A 14,731-nucleotide genomic window follows, 5' to 3' on the forward strand; every position below is an offset into this window, starting at 1 on the left:
TAAAATGTTTTTTTGTGATCTGTAAACACTGCCCAATCTATGAAATTTAGGTGGTCTCTCCCCTGTTTAGAAAGGAAGGCAAAATGTTGATAATATTTTCACATGACTCCAGATGCTACAGCTTTTGAGAAGTGTACCCAATCTTGAGAGACTGGGTGTCCTGAGAGACAGTGTGGGTCTGGATGAAGTTGCATGGTGTTATTTGGTGAGGTTCATGTTGAAAGAAAGAAACAAACCCAGGACAACACAGGTGTCTCCACGAGCAGAGCTGGTGAAGCTCAATGTGCTATGTGTCATGCTAATAACTTTTTAAGTAGAGCTGTGTCCTCTCTTTGGGGCAGAGGAGGTTTCTTTTCTTCCTCCAAAATAGTTGTGGCGGATAAGGTCAACGCAGTCATCTGTATCGTTCAGATCCCAAACTGACCTCCCATTGATGGGGATTGTGGTGGTTTGCCTTTTGATGATGGTGATGAGGACGATGATGATGTGTCATTATTGCTGTTGCTGGAGACAGTTTTGGCAGGCCTCTGTTCCTGGTAAAGGTTAATTAGCCTTCCCACTTCCACCTTTCCTTCCCCACCCTCTTCCTAAGCCATTACAACCAAGCGTGGTCAGAAGTAAATCTCTTTATTAAAATATTTAGAGCCTTTCTAATGCCAGATGCCAGAGAAACAGTTCTGTAAACCTGTGGGCTTCACAGCGTTTGAGCCGAGTGACTTCAAACCACCTGTATTAACGTAATGTAACACTGGCTTGGAGGAACATGGGTCAGCAGAAATTAATGGGTTTTCTTTACTGGCTGCTTTTACGAATTCACACAGCTCTGATTCATATCTCGGTCATCGCTGGCACTGCTCTCCGACTTCCTCTACCGACCCCTGATTTAGGGGCATTGGAGATGCCCATTTGGAATCCCCAAAACTATTCCCTTGCCATCTTTGAGTTTTAGGGAGCCACAGATTTGCTGCGAGGATGTGGTTCTGCTACCTAGTTTTTGAGCCGTGGGCAGCCTGCCGTTGTGCCTATAGGATCCTCATGAACATCACCTCTAGCCCGGAGACATGATTTGATATTTATCCTCCTGGCCTCTGCGTGAGAGAGCAAACCATTAGCAGGTGGGACACCGAGGCACAGGCTAATTGAATCGCTGCTGCCATGAGCCAGGCCACAGGGAAAAGGAAAAAGGCTCCCAGTCCAGCGTGTCATACATTAGGTCGCGGTGCCGGTCTGCAGGCGTCGCAGCTCTGCGCTGAATTACAGCCGTGTCTGGGAGGATGCATGAGCTACATGCAAAGCAGAGAAGCCCAGCAGCCCTCAGGTAACTTGTCTGGAAGAACTGCCAATAACCGGTGAAATCTCAAAAGCAGGAATTAAGGAACGGTGTCAAAACACAGCTGGCCTCCGCTGCTTTTAACTGCTGTTTTAACAAGCTCAGAAAGTCACCCTGCTCTGATAAACGACTGTCGTCTTGCCCACTGTGGCGTGACACCTGCCGAGGTGGCTCTGGCTTGTTCTGGCCACCCAGGATGAGAGGACCATGCATGATTTCTGGCATGAACATGTGGTGAAAGTGATTCTCAGGTTTTATTTCCTTTTCCACATCCACTGGTAGATCTGGCTGCCAAATGTCTGTAGTTGGCTTTGCCAGAAAGCTGATTGAAGGGACATCCCTCCAAATGATGGCTAGCACTGAGGAGTCACAATTATCCCATCTCCTCAGCTCCCGGGGAGGGGAAGGGGATATGTGTGCTGGGAAGCCACTTGAGAGAAGAAATCTTTCTGATTCCGAAAGAGAATCTAAATCCCCTTCTCTTGGAGTTTAAAAAAACCCAAACAAACTGGAGAGTTTTGCGTGCCTTTCTGTGTCACAGACCAGCCCAGGTTGGAAGTGACCTTGAAAGACCATCTGGTCCAACCTTTCATGGAAAAGGGAGCCTAGATGAGATTATCTAGCACCTTGTCTGGTTGCATCTTGAAAACATCCAGTGATGGGACTCCACCATGTCCCTGGGGAAGTTGTTTCAAGGAATGATAGTTCTCACTGTAAAAACCCCTTATTTCTTATATCATGTTCTGTTTCTGCCCTGCAGGTATAATTTTTTGACTTCCTTTTGTTTGGTTGTGATTTTCCACAGTTCCTCAGCTGGAAAAGAAAAACAAGTCGGTGTGGGTGTGAGTTTCTTGTTCAACAGCATCTCATTTTGCCGCTCATGGTGCAGATCAGGCAGCTTTTGCTGCTCTTGGGCAAAATCCAGGTCTTGGTAGTGATGGGGTGCAGAGAACCTGCAGATGGGGCAGGGATCTCTGGGGCTGGAGGGACCCAGACACCGATAACTGGGCCTTTTGTTCTTTGTGCCTTGTTCATTTCTAGGTTTCAAGGTCATGGTGCTTGTTCAGTCCGACCTGCTGTATAAGAGGAATTCCTTGAATTAGTTTCCACTTGGGTTCAGCAGCTGTGGATGGACCCAGCCATGCACTTTGGGGGGAGTAAAAGAGGCAAGGTTGAATCCCATCTTATTTGAAAAACTGCCAGCACAGGATCACTGGCCATGCCAGCTGGAGGACTTTTCCGTCTTTAATTACCTGCAGTGTTGAAAAACGGTACCTTTGCTTCTGGTTTGTTTTCTGTCGAGCTTCAACTTTTAACCTTTGGTCTTGTTACGCTTTTGTCTGGTAGACTGAAGAGCTCCCTTCCTGACAGGTACTTACAGGCTGTGAGGTACCTTTTAACTTTCTCTTTGATTGACTTCCTTGAGCTCCTTGGTACAAGCCTGGTTTTGTTCTTACAGCTGTCCTCTGAACTCTCTCCAGTTTTCCCAGCATAATTCTTAAAGTGTGGGTACAAGTATGAAACCTCGCGCTCCCGTCAACTGTGCCAGCCCAAGGCCCAAAGATAACAGGGCTTCTCTGCTGGTACGTGACATCCCTCGTTTGTGCAGTCCTCGTTGTGGACCTGCCTTGCGAGCTCACATTGGGCTAATTATGCCTCTTACCTCAGCCAGTCCTGTAGGTCTGGTATGTTTGAAAAGTTTCCATGTAGCCATTTCTGTAATATGCCAAATGTCTCATTAGTCTTTTTGATGTATTTTTTTTTGCTTGCTTTTTATTCTGGAAGGAGTTTTAGTCTAACCTTTCTTGCCGTACCAGCCACACGTCAAAAATCTTTATATAGCTGAGAGCTGCTAGGAATGTATTTTACAGAACTGGGGGAAGGAAAATGGTTTACAAGAGGGAAATAACAGTGAGTGGTGGGACAGGACCGACTGCGTGCTGATCTCTTCACCTTTTGATGGATCGCTTTCTTCCATGGACGAAAACCGTGGAGATGGTTAACCTGCAAGCCCTGTGCCAGCCAGACCTCTCCTTGCTGGCTATGGAGCGTAGCACCAAGCTCATTGCTCGGGAGTCCTGGGCTGGCTGCCCCCGCTGAAGGTTTTGGGTCACTGCTAGCGTATTGCTAGATATGAGACACAGAGGGCTGACTGTATTTCCAACTTGGGCGCTTTTATTAGTTTCATGTTGTTTCTTCTATATAATGAGTCAGAGGAAAGAGAGGTGTTGATCTGATGGGGAACCTAGAAAGCTTTTTGGTAATAACATCCAGATGTTTCCTTAGCACATCTGCTTAAGGCACTCTTGAAGACGGTGCCTTCAGCAGCCCTGCTGGTGCATTTTACTGCCTGCTGCTATGTGTAATGCTAATTTATTAGTTATGCAGGCATGGAGGAGCGGGAAATGTAGACAGCAGCAGAAGCAGGGACAACCAGCTGCCGAGGAAGCGTGGGAGAGGAAGGCAATCCAGACCGTAACCCAAATTATTCTTGCTTTTACCATTCGGGTAAGGTGTTTGGAGGTAGTCTTGCATGTAATTGTTGTAAGTGCTGTGCCCCAGGTTTGCCTGGTTACAGGTCACTGTGTACCTGTGCTGTTGCAGCTCAGCCATGTGGGCAATTTATCCATCTGAACATTGACTTCAGTCGAGAACAGGGCAAGACTGATGCGTGAAAAGATGTTCCTGCCTGTTCCCTTACTCCTGGAAAGCTGGTTTTGCTCCCTGGTTGTATCTGTGTTTAGCACTTCAACGCTGCCTTGCTAATCCCCGTGCCAGGACTGTCAGCATGCTGTGTTCCTCCCGGGGAGGGTCAGCGTTGGGACAGCTCGGCTGCCTCATGCCAGGGCTTCGGGCAGCTGGGATGCTACTGGAAGCTGTGCTTTTAATGTCACTGTGTCACCGTAATTCCCTGCCCAGGAGAATATCGCTGGCAGCCTGCAGATAACGCTCTGTAATGCCAGATGCCCTGAGCCTTGCAGTCTCTTTCTAGGCTGCACATCGCAAACCCTGGATTTACGGCCACAGCAGTTCCGACACAACACCAGCCCCGGTGCGCGCTGGAGCTGCTCACACCACGCTGCTTTTTCTCCCTCTTCCTCAATGACTTCTGCTGGTGGCTAATTTCCAACATCACAGAGAGCGTGTCTTCAGAGCAGACCAGTTTGTGGTGCTCATTGGAAAGCGCTGACGTGGACACCTGGTCTTGAAAGGTGCTTGGCAGCCACAAGGTCTTTGAATAACAAGAGAATCTCATCACGCAAAATTAGGGCTAGTGCGTCACCTCCTTCTAGGGATGGGGAGGTGACGTAGGAGGTTTTGCAGGTTAAAATGAGGGAAGAAGGTGGAAGCGTGTGGTTGGGGTGTGGTAAAGCACTTCAGTGGGGAGGAGACGTTGATGTGGTAGGTGCGCGTGAGATGGTTGGCCCAGAGGCGTAGATCTCATCCTATTCGTGTTTCTCCCTCTCTGATGGGGGACACAGCATCATGACCTGGCCAAGGATGGGCCATCAGGTGCATTTGGTTACATGGCAGGGAGCAGGCCTGGCCCACTGATTCACGGGATGGAGATGGACGCAATGAATTGCGTTGTACAACCCAAGAGGAGCCTGTAGTGCCTTGGGGTGGGGTGGGAGGGCCTTTAGAGAACCAGCCTCCGAAACAGTGCTGCAGGTCTTGGAGCAGGAGAGATGGTGTGGCATGTAAATGCTTGACACATAAATGCAGAAGGCAGCAAGAGATGGTGAGAGAGACCCATCTGTGGAGTTGTGGATGGTACCACCACCTTCATGGCTGGGCCCCTGTTTACAATTCTTGTCTTCCTCGCTGTCCTTCCCATGCTCCTGGTGAGTGCCAGGGCCATTTGCTTCCACCACGCTAGTTAACCATCTTGTTTCTTCTGGCAATGAGGTGATCCATCGCTCTCAGCTTCCCTAGAAAAAATGCTTCAGTGGGCTTCACTGGCTTTGTACCTCGTGTGCCACGTTCTGTGCCCAAGGGAGGAGGTTCCTCAGCAGTACGAACCAGCCCTCCTCCTCCTGCCAGCCTCTCACTGCACTGTGGGTGTCTGTAACTAAGAACATTAAATCTGGGTAAGACCAAACATCCATAGACAAAAGAGATGCCTTCTTTTAGGAGGCTAAGTTACAAGTTATTCCCAGCTGCCTTCTAAACCTGAATTGGTGTCTGTGTTGCCTACCCTGGCAGTCCTCCTTGCTTGCTGGGTTGGAGTTCATTTGGAGTTTGCTCCTAATAAGATGGGGCTGTCGGTTCCTTCTTCTGCAGCTCTTGCCATCCGAAGGAGTCTTGGCTATATCCATTGTGTTGATTCTCCACGTCTTCCAAATGTTCCCTGAAAGCAGATGGAGCTTGCTCTTTCTTCTTCAGGACCATTACATGGGACTGCTTGTGTCCAGCCAATGTCCACAGGAGGAGCTCCTGGACATTCTGAAAATCTTTAGTTCCTGATACTGTGTTTCTGTTTCTCTCTGTGCAGAAAAAAACTGCTATTTTTGACCTTAGAAGTTAATCTAGATTTGTTTTTTGGAGTTTTTCCTGCCTCCTCATTGGGCCAGTATTTTATACCCAGTGGAGCAATGTCTGCGTTAGTATTAATCAACACACATTGTCATTTTGCTAGTCTGTGAATCTGTAGTTGAGCACTGAAATTGTTTTAGGATAGAATTGACATGTAAAACTAACTATATTGCATTGTGTATTAAAATCTATTTAATTTGATTAAAGCAGCTCGATGTTTCCTTTGTCAGCACTTGAGCTGACTGGGAATTTTTCACCAATATACCCGTGCTGAAGTTGAATGCACCCTCCGGAGAGAGTTGGCTTCAATAAATCTTCCTTTTTGTGGAAAGTATAGTAAAATTTTGGAGAGGGTTGGCTACTGACAGTACATCTAAATTTTCCAGCTGTGTTGGTATTTTGGTTTGTATTTGAAATGAATCTTTGTTTCTAATGCAAATTACAATGAAAAGTGTAAAAGTTTATGATACCAAAGTGAGATTTTCCCACTGTTGAACCAAAGTGCTTCAAATCAAAATCTGTTTAAATTTAGAAAACTTCAAAACGCCAAGGTTTTTATCTCCCCCCCCCCCCTCCCCAGTCCTTTAGAATGGGAAAAAAACTAATCAAGCTTTTGAAACCCTCCAAGGGTGATAGAATTGGGGTTTTTTCCGCTTTCTTTGACATGCCTTGTTCATCATCTCAGTTTGAGCAGTACCTTCTGTTGGCTGAATTTGCAGACATGAACAAGATGTTCTTCATTCAGTAGTGTAAGGGCAGGGTATCCCCTTGAAGGGGGAATCAGATATTACTCTCTTTTAATACTAACAGAAACCATGTATAAAACCTGAAAGTTTGTCAGTCTGTCCCGATCCACATACTAAAATTGTGTTTTCTTTATAGGTGCATTCACTGTTCAGATGATAAAGCTTGACGGGCTGCGTTTTGCCTTGGATTACAATGTCTCAAAAGACTTTCTGAACTCGCTGGGCAACCCTTCCCCTAGGCTTTGGGGACAGGGGAGCTTAAGTTGATATCTCCAGTATCACACAAGGAGAAAGAACAGAGTTGGCTGCTTTGCACAAGTAACTAAAATCAGTGCTGTGTTGCTGTTGGGAGTGCACAAAAGGAGAAAAGCCTGGAGTATAGCTCTTGTGTTAGAGATGGATTTTTGCCCAGGAGGAAGGTGCACAAGGGAAGATACAGGAGGAAGGAGGAAAGGTGATGCTACAAGCCAGCTTCCTGACCTCCAGAGTGGGACTGGCTTCATAACAAGGTAAAAAATACCCTAAACCAGCCAAACATTTTCCCTCCTTCCCACCTCACTCAAATACCCATCACGCAAGAAGTGGCATGAGTCCAGGCATTGATTTTTGATTGAGTGGTTTCTCGTACTGCCCCCAGCCTCCCTCCTGTTCTGTTGCCCAATCCCCATGTCCTGCATCACCCGTGCCTGCCTCTGCAGAGCCCATCACAGAGACCAGCAGACACTTGAGCAGGCTTCATGTAAAAATAATCAGCAGATCTCTAGTTTTACTTGTCCACATATCTAAGACTTAATTTTTCAAGCAGCTCTGCTCACACACGCACATTAAATACATCGCTTCCGGAGGAAACTTTGTGCCTTTACTTTGTGCCAGAGGAGCTTGCTGCTTTATTTTTGGAAGTGAGGATAACAAGTCCCTCATGCTCATCTGCACTATTTGCAGCTCCAGCTCCAGAGCACGACGGTGATGTATTTTCCAAACTGATGACATACAAAGAGAGCTGAAATAAATGGGCTTATCACGTTGCCTCATCCAAAGCCACAAGAGGAGAAAGGCAGCAGCTGGAGAAAATAGAGCAAAATTACCTGGTTTCAATTTACCACCTTCGGAGAATTGAAAAATGTTGTTTGCAGAAAAGGAAGTTGAAGCTTGATTTATTTTTTAGCTTCTTTCCTGCTGCAAATATTTCTTCCTTTTAAACATATGTGGCTCCGTGCTTGTTGTGCCCTGGGCTCTGGAGCACTGGGAGCATTCCTTGGAGGAGAGGAAGGCTGGCCAAGATGGCAGAGAGGTGTCTTAAGTTTCATCTGTTCTAGTGGTACAGCTCAATGGGTGTGAGGGGCATGTGGCTTTCCTCTGCTGCACTTTGCGCAGTCAGGATGGTTTGTGGTGGTGAGGGTGGAAAGGCTTGATCAGACTCTTCCTCTGAGGTTGCTCTGTGTGGTGTCGCCAGGAAGGCCATGCCAGCACGTGCACGTAGACCTATATCGTCATGTTAACATTCCCTAATAAATTTGGCAATGATGAAAAATTCTGAACTGAACTCCATTGAGATTAAAATCCCCTCATTTTTTGCAGATCAGAGGTTTCCCCACTCCCCCTCACCCCCGTGTCTCGGCACTGAGCTGGAAGGAGCATCTCTTAATATTAGCAAGAAGTTTTTCATCTGACTCATTCAGTCGTTGGTTTAACTGTTGGTATTTCCAGTGAGGATGCCGATGACATGGGTAGATCTGGTGATGGGAAGATACCACTGGCCAGGAAGCAACATTGATTTCACATCAGTGAGGAGATTGTGACCAAGTGTGTAGCTACAACATTTCTACAGCAGGTTTGAATCAGAGAGAGGAGGGACACTTTCAAGGTCTGGGTCTAGCCCAGTTCCTTAGAAGCACCAAATTGAAATACGTGCGGGTTAAACATGAGTTTCTGTTTCAGGGTGGATGTTTCCAATGTTCATCTTCAGTTTGAGAGTGAAATTCCCCTATTTAAAGGTGATGGTGGGGGAGTGTGTGATACAAGTTGAACCACAGCTGTGCTGTTGAAGATGAGAGGGAATAGAGTGGCTATACAGAGTGAGAACATCTAGTTTTATATCTCTCTTGATGATAACCGAGAAAGGGTAAGAGAGAGCTCTATCTTCCCAGTGGTTAAATATGCTAAGTGCTTCTTGGGAGCATCCTTGAGTTGTCCCTGTGGATCAGATGCTCCTGTTGCAGCTCAGGTGAAGGAGTTCATTACTCTGAGCAACTCAAGCCAGGCAGTGTCTGGCCCAATATTCTGTTCATACAGATTAACCCGGGTCACCTAAAGCAGAGGTGCCAAGCTGGACTTAGCAGGGGGACACCCCAGCACTGAGTAGACTGGTGAGACTGGTGGTCCTGCTGTAATGACTAGGGCTTATCTCAGGAGGCTGGAGTTCAGCCCTCGGTCCTGTCTAATTCTGTCACTTAACCCCTCCGCTTCCTCCCATTGAAAGCATCTACTGGCACTTCATACAGAGCCCCAGTCATATCTGTGGGTGTAAGCTCCTATGTAACGAGCAGGATTTAACGAGAGAAACAGGCCTTAGAAAATCCTGTGCAGCCGTGCCTTGGTTAGTTGTGTAGTACTGTTGTCTCCTCGGTGGCTTGATGCTCGTAGGAGAGAGATACTACCCCTTGTATCTTGCAGGAGCCTCTTCCAGGTCTCCAGAGAAGAACAGTGTAATTTGGCACTTATTATTTCATTGCATCAGCTTTTTGGAGTGTGGGAGTGCTCTTAGCACAAGCAAATAAATTACCCGTCTCATTTTGCTGCGTGCTCTGCAGCCAGCCATATGTTTGAGCCTGATAGAGATTCTTATCTCACGGGCTAAAATTACTCAATGGAGGATGACATTTCTTATCAAGGGCTTTGCTGAATCAGAGAGTGGCCCTGGCACCCAGCTCTGAGACACTGCTCCTCTTTGTCCAGCATCCCAGCCTGGCGATAAATGGATTTGTGTCTGTAGGTCAGAGGTGCTTGCGTCAAGGTTTTGCTGGTGATCGAGGCTGTGAGGATTGTCCATGTGCCCAGGAGGGTGTGAGATTGAGGAGGGGAAGGGAGGCTGTTCGTTTAAATAAAACAGGCGGGCCTACCGCTGTGCAAACACGTCTTCGCTTGGAAGGTCCTTGTACGCACGGCTGGTGACTTCAGCCTTTGTAGGGACCCTCTTCCCTCACTGCGTGTGAAGGCTTTGCTTCACATTAGGTGGTGTGAATAACCATCCTCTCCTATACCAGGCATAGCTTTTCTCCAGACTTACTCACAGCTTGCTCAAAGCTTCATCTCTCCATCCTCTCGCCTCTTTAATGGATAGGCTGTTTTCCTTCCTCTCTTTCCCTTTCTGTCTTGGTGCTTTGGAGTTTGTCTGGTAGTTGTTGACGATTCAAGGTGTTCTCTGGGTGTTTAGCAGGTAGGAGAGAGCCAGGGAGGAACAACTGCTGTTGCTTATAGCTTCTTCCCACACAGCATCTTCCCTTTGCCTTCTCTTTGCCCCTGTTCAGTGCAGAACTGACAGTGCAGGGTGTTTAGTTTCTGCAATGCGTGTGGGCAGAGCTCTTGATGGAGAGCAGAGGGACCTGTTGGTGGATTGTCCTTTCCCCTAGCTGAGCTCTGTCCATGAAGGCAAGTTTGTCCCTAGGAGCCCTCCTGGGCAGAAGGCAAGACCAGCCATCCACCCAACCACCCAAGTGTGGTTAAACTCTCCTTGAGAGGTTCCTGGAAAAAGCAGCTCTGAATTAGCATCTTTGTTTTTCCCTTGCAGGAGGGTGTCTTTGCCAGGTCAATACTCTCTTACAGTGTTGTACTAAGGACAGGGCAGGGTCGTTATCTCAGCTCAGCATCAGTCTGATAAATTGCACTCTTCCATGGACAGAAACTGAATGTGCATTGTGGGTTTGTCCTGCTAAATGGTCTCATGTGAGTTTTTCAGGTTTTCTGTGGCCACAGCAAGTTACTCACTCACCCTTTAATTAGAAGTATCTTCAAGCTGGCCTGTGGCAGCCACGTAATGCACAGCACGAGGTCAAGTCCCAGATGCCCAGCAAAAGACATTATTTGTGTGGGTGTAAGGTTGACAACCATGTCAGGTACGGTGAGGAAGTTGCAGCTGAAGGTCTCGCCATGAGCACCCGTGCTGGCTCAGCTCTGGGATGCTCTTAGGAGCATGGGATGGGTCTCAGAGTGATGCTGGCCAGAAAGGACCGCTTTGGTTCAAAGAGCCAAACCACTGGCACATCTTTCTGCAGTACCCCATGAGAGATAACAGCCCTCCTTGGTGTGGCAGTGGGCCAAGACTGTGTCATGCGTGACTCCTTGGAAAGGCTCTTCTGCCATTTGCAGCAGCTATCCTCTTTGTCAGCCTGCTAGAAATGCTGGGGCTGATGGGTGCCACATCCCCAGGCAGCCCTATCCCCGGGGTAGGGTTGTGGGGGTCAGGGAGCAGGACAATGCCACCCTACTTGTGGGTGGCACCATCCCTGGGGATGCACAGCCTTCCTCCTTCTCCTGAAACGGTGTCCACAGCCTGATTTTGAGGTTTTTCTGTGTCCTGACTCCTGCTCTCTGTCGTGCAGCCCACCACCCATCAGAGCTCACAGCGCAGTGGTCCCAGGCGTTTCTGGGTGCCGTCACATGTGAGCTAGATCTCCTTTCTTTCAGACTTTCTCTTCTCACCATTTTTGTCCCTGAATTGATCTGAGTCACCCCAGCCTTGTCACAGTGACCTCAGGCCAGCCTGCCAGCCCCTGGCCCTGTGCCACTGTTGAGCCACCGCTGCCCAAGCGCTGGTGCCCGGAGGTGATGCTGGGATGGAGGTCTCCGGTGCTGTGGATGACCAGCTGGCCCTTGGGCTGTGCTCCCCAGCTGGGTCTGCCTGACATAACACCACAGTAAGTTTTTTCCCATTCTCTAGCTCCTGCTGAGGTATCTGCATGTCGCTGCTTTGCCTCTGGGTGCAGGGCTGCCCCATCCTGTGGAAATGGGTGGTTGCCTCAGTGAGGGGTTGGGGGCGGTCATAGGGAAGCACCATGCTCGGGACTGGTGTCCAGCTGGGGTGGCCAGCCAGCATGGCCAGGTCACTCCCAGCTGAGTCAGCCTGGCTTGTCCTGCTGGGTGCCTGCTCTTTGTCCTGTTGCAGGATCATGTTGGATGGAGGAGAGGGAGGGGGTTCCCTCTAAGTGCCGGCTGCGTGCTCTGTCTGTCTGTCGTCTCAGGTGTTGTCTCTCGCTGTGGCTTCTGAATTGTTGCAATTAACCTTGGCTGAGTTGGACTCAGGCAGCTTACCCACAGTGTGTGCCCTGCATACCCACAGCATGCACCCCACATACCCATGGTGTGCACCCTGCAAACCCATGGTATGGTATGCCCATACCCTATATGCTCCCAGCACGCACACTGCATACCCATAAGCAAGCATCCTGCATACCCATGGCATGCAGCCCTTGTAGCCATGGCATGCAGCCCACACACCCGTGCCCTCATGGCGTGTACCCCACATACCCATGGCATGTACCCGGCATGCCCCATAGCATGTGCATCTCAAGCACGTCAAGATTACATGCCAGGTGGTGGTGCTTCAGGTGACGAGGAGAGCTCAGGTCTTTGCTTTCAGTTCCCAGACTGAGTTTGCAGTTGGGAGAAAAAAAAAAAAAACAACAAAAAAACAAAAAACCAAACCAAAACCAAACCCGTAATTTTATTTGTCAGCTGAGATAATTTTTCTCTAGAAGCCACCAGTGCACAGTCAACCTGCAACCCGCAGTGCTCTTGCTAGAAACCATTTTCTGGGTTAAGCTTGCATGCTCATAGTGGGAAGGTTGAAGTGATTCCAGTGTGTGGCCAGGACGTTGTCAGTGCCCAGTTTTGGTCCTGCTCTGACACAGCCTTAGGTGGTGGTACAGCAGAGATCTGTGGAGCAACCTGTTGAGGATGTGGTTGTGGCTGGCAGCCATCCGTGTGTAGCTCTGGGAATGCAGGAATGGTGACTGGATGGGCTGAACTACCAAATATACTTGAATCCCCAAATCTGTTCAGCATAGCTGCTGCCAGCCAGGTAGGAGTTGTGGAATCTAGAAGAACCTCTAAAACATCTGCTCTATGCTCAGGGCTTCCCAGTACCAGCATAGGCTCCTGCATGTGAAGCAGGACAAGCCAGCAGAAATGCAGTACACCCTGGGGGAAGAAACAGATGAGCTCGGTCCCAGTCATTTTAAGCAGGTCAGAAAATATCTGTTAGAAGGTGAATCTTCAGTAAAAAAATAACTGGGAACCTCTCCTCTGTCACTTTGGTGTCCTGAAAACACTTGGGTGTCCTGAAAACAGAGCCCGTTTTCGAAGGTGCTGTGAACGGACGCTGTGTCGTGCACCCTGTGCTTGCTTGAGCAAACTGAGTGCAGGCTTTTCCCCATCCCGTTTCTGTCCTCACATCCAAACTATGCTTGGTCATCTTCCCACCTGATTTGTTACAGTAACAAACAGCTCATATAGGTAATTGCCATCGAGCTTTAATTAAGGTTCTCCATGCCTTTTTATCCGCCCCCCCCCCCCCAAAAAAAAAAAAAAAATAATGTTTAATCTTGATTGCTTGGGAGTATGGGAGCGTGCAACCCAGTGCCCTTGACTTTGGCAGTGATTTAAGCTCATGCATAAGTGCTTTCCTGATCTGAACCAAAATTACCGTAAATCTTGACGACCTGCAGCAGGAGTCTTTCATCTGCACAAAGCTCTGTGTCAGTGAGGGAAGCATTGACAACTCTTGGAGCCAACAGAAAGAATGCGTAAATCCTGGCAAGGAGGTGAATTACCGAGGAGTTCAAAGCATGGCACACCCTTTTATGTACTCTATCTCAGTTGTCAGGAGGGAGTTAGCTCTTGCAATGTGATGCTAGGGATGTGGACAGGGTTGTTTCGTGCTTTCTGAACTTTGCCAAGCGTTCAGGAGAGCGGGTGCTGCCCCGTCCCATGAACTCCAGCTGGCTGAGCATTGCGGGATGCAGCACGAAGCTGCGCTGCAGTCACTCATTTCCTTTGGTACTGCAGCAGTAACTTTACAAAGCAGTTGGTCCGTAGCTCAGGAAATACTTTTCTGCTGACCACATCCCTCACTAGTGATTGCCCTCCCACTCTGGGAGGCAAAGGCAGGAAGAGCGAACTTTTAGCTGAAGGTCCTCCAATTGAAGGTTCTTGGTTTTCAAAATTAGTCTGATACTTATTTTTTAAAAGAATACATGATTTCTGGAGTATTCTGTAAGGTATCTTTCACTGGGCTTTGCAGAATAATTAATTTCTTCTGAAAATTTTAAAGGGGGAAGTGTCACTGTGATGCTGCGTAACTCCAGAGGACTGCATGGGATGCAGGCAGGTGGTGATGGCAGGAGGAAGGAGTTAGAGGTCAAAACAAATGCAATTTATGCAAAGATACCATGAAGCAATTCGACCTGGTGAGGGCATTGAGCAGCAAAACATCTTCCCAAGGAGAGACAGAGCATCACTGCTTTGCTCGTGTGACACAGGGGAGGATCTAGCTGTCTTCCCCAGGGGATAGGTTGGTGCATCTTTTCCATCTCTAATGTCTCCACTTCCTCATATCTGATGTAAATAATTTATAAGGATCGAAACATGATCTTGAGGCCGTCTGTGCAGGAGGGAGGCTAAAGCCTGGGGCCAGGCAGTGTGCAGGGGACCTGGTACCTAATGCAGTGCCTGTTCTTCATGGGCAGTATGCCACGTGAGCAAGTGCTGGATTGGTGCCTGAGCCTTACTAAAGTCACCCTGCCTGGTCGTTTTATTCTTTCCATCCTTTTCTCCACATCTGATTTCTTTCCCTCCTTATTTCAATTTTTTCCCTCCTTTTTTTTTTTCATCCCTCCTCCCTCCCCCCCCCCCCCCCCCTTCTGTTTTTCCCTTTTCTCTACTGTTTGCCACTATGTCCTGCATGTAAAGAATTGGCTGCTCTTTTTGCCAGGCAGTAGGTTTTGGCTGTAATTGAGCTGCGGGTATTTTGGTTGTATAAGAACTAAACAAAGGGGCTGTCACTTCTGTACTGGTCTGGCTTAAACTTGGGGATGAAAAGTCACCTGTCGGTGCCGAAGGGAGG

The 14,731-nt window shown here is 48.3% G+C and overlaps 1 long non-coding RNA gene across 1 annotated transcript in view; it reads left to right on the forward strand.

Moving 5' to 3' along the window:
- LOC121085073 overlaps window positions 1–14,731 on the forward strand; it is a 135,977-nt gene that overhangs the window by 91,209 nt on the left and 30,037 nt on the right. The window contains exon 5 of the long non-coding RNA XR_005826946.1: window positions 6,749–7,121. This is a non-coding gene — a long non-coding RNA (uncharacterized LOC121085073). The remainder of the gene's footprint in view (window positions 1–6,748; window positions 7,122–14,731) is intronic.

This window comes from Falco naumanni, chromosome 3 (genome assembly GCF_017639655.2).
Source record: "Falco naumanni isolate bFalNau1 chromosome 3, bFalNau1.pat, whole genome shotgun sequence".
NCBI classification, from domain to species: domain Eukaryota; kingdom Metazoa; phylum Chordata; class Aves; order Falconiformes; family Falconidae; genus Falco; species Falco naumanni.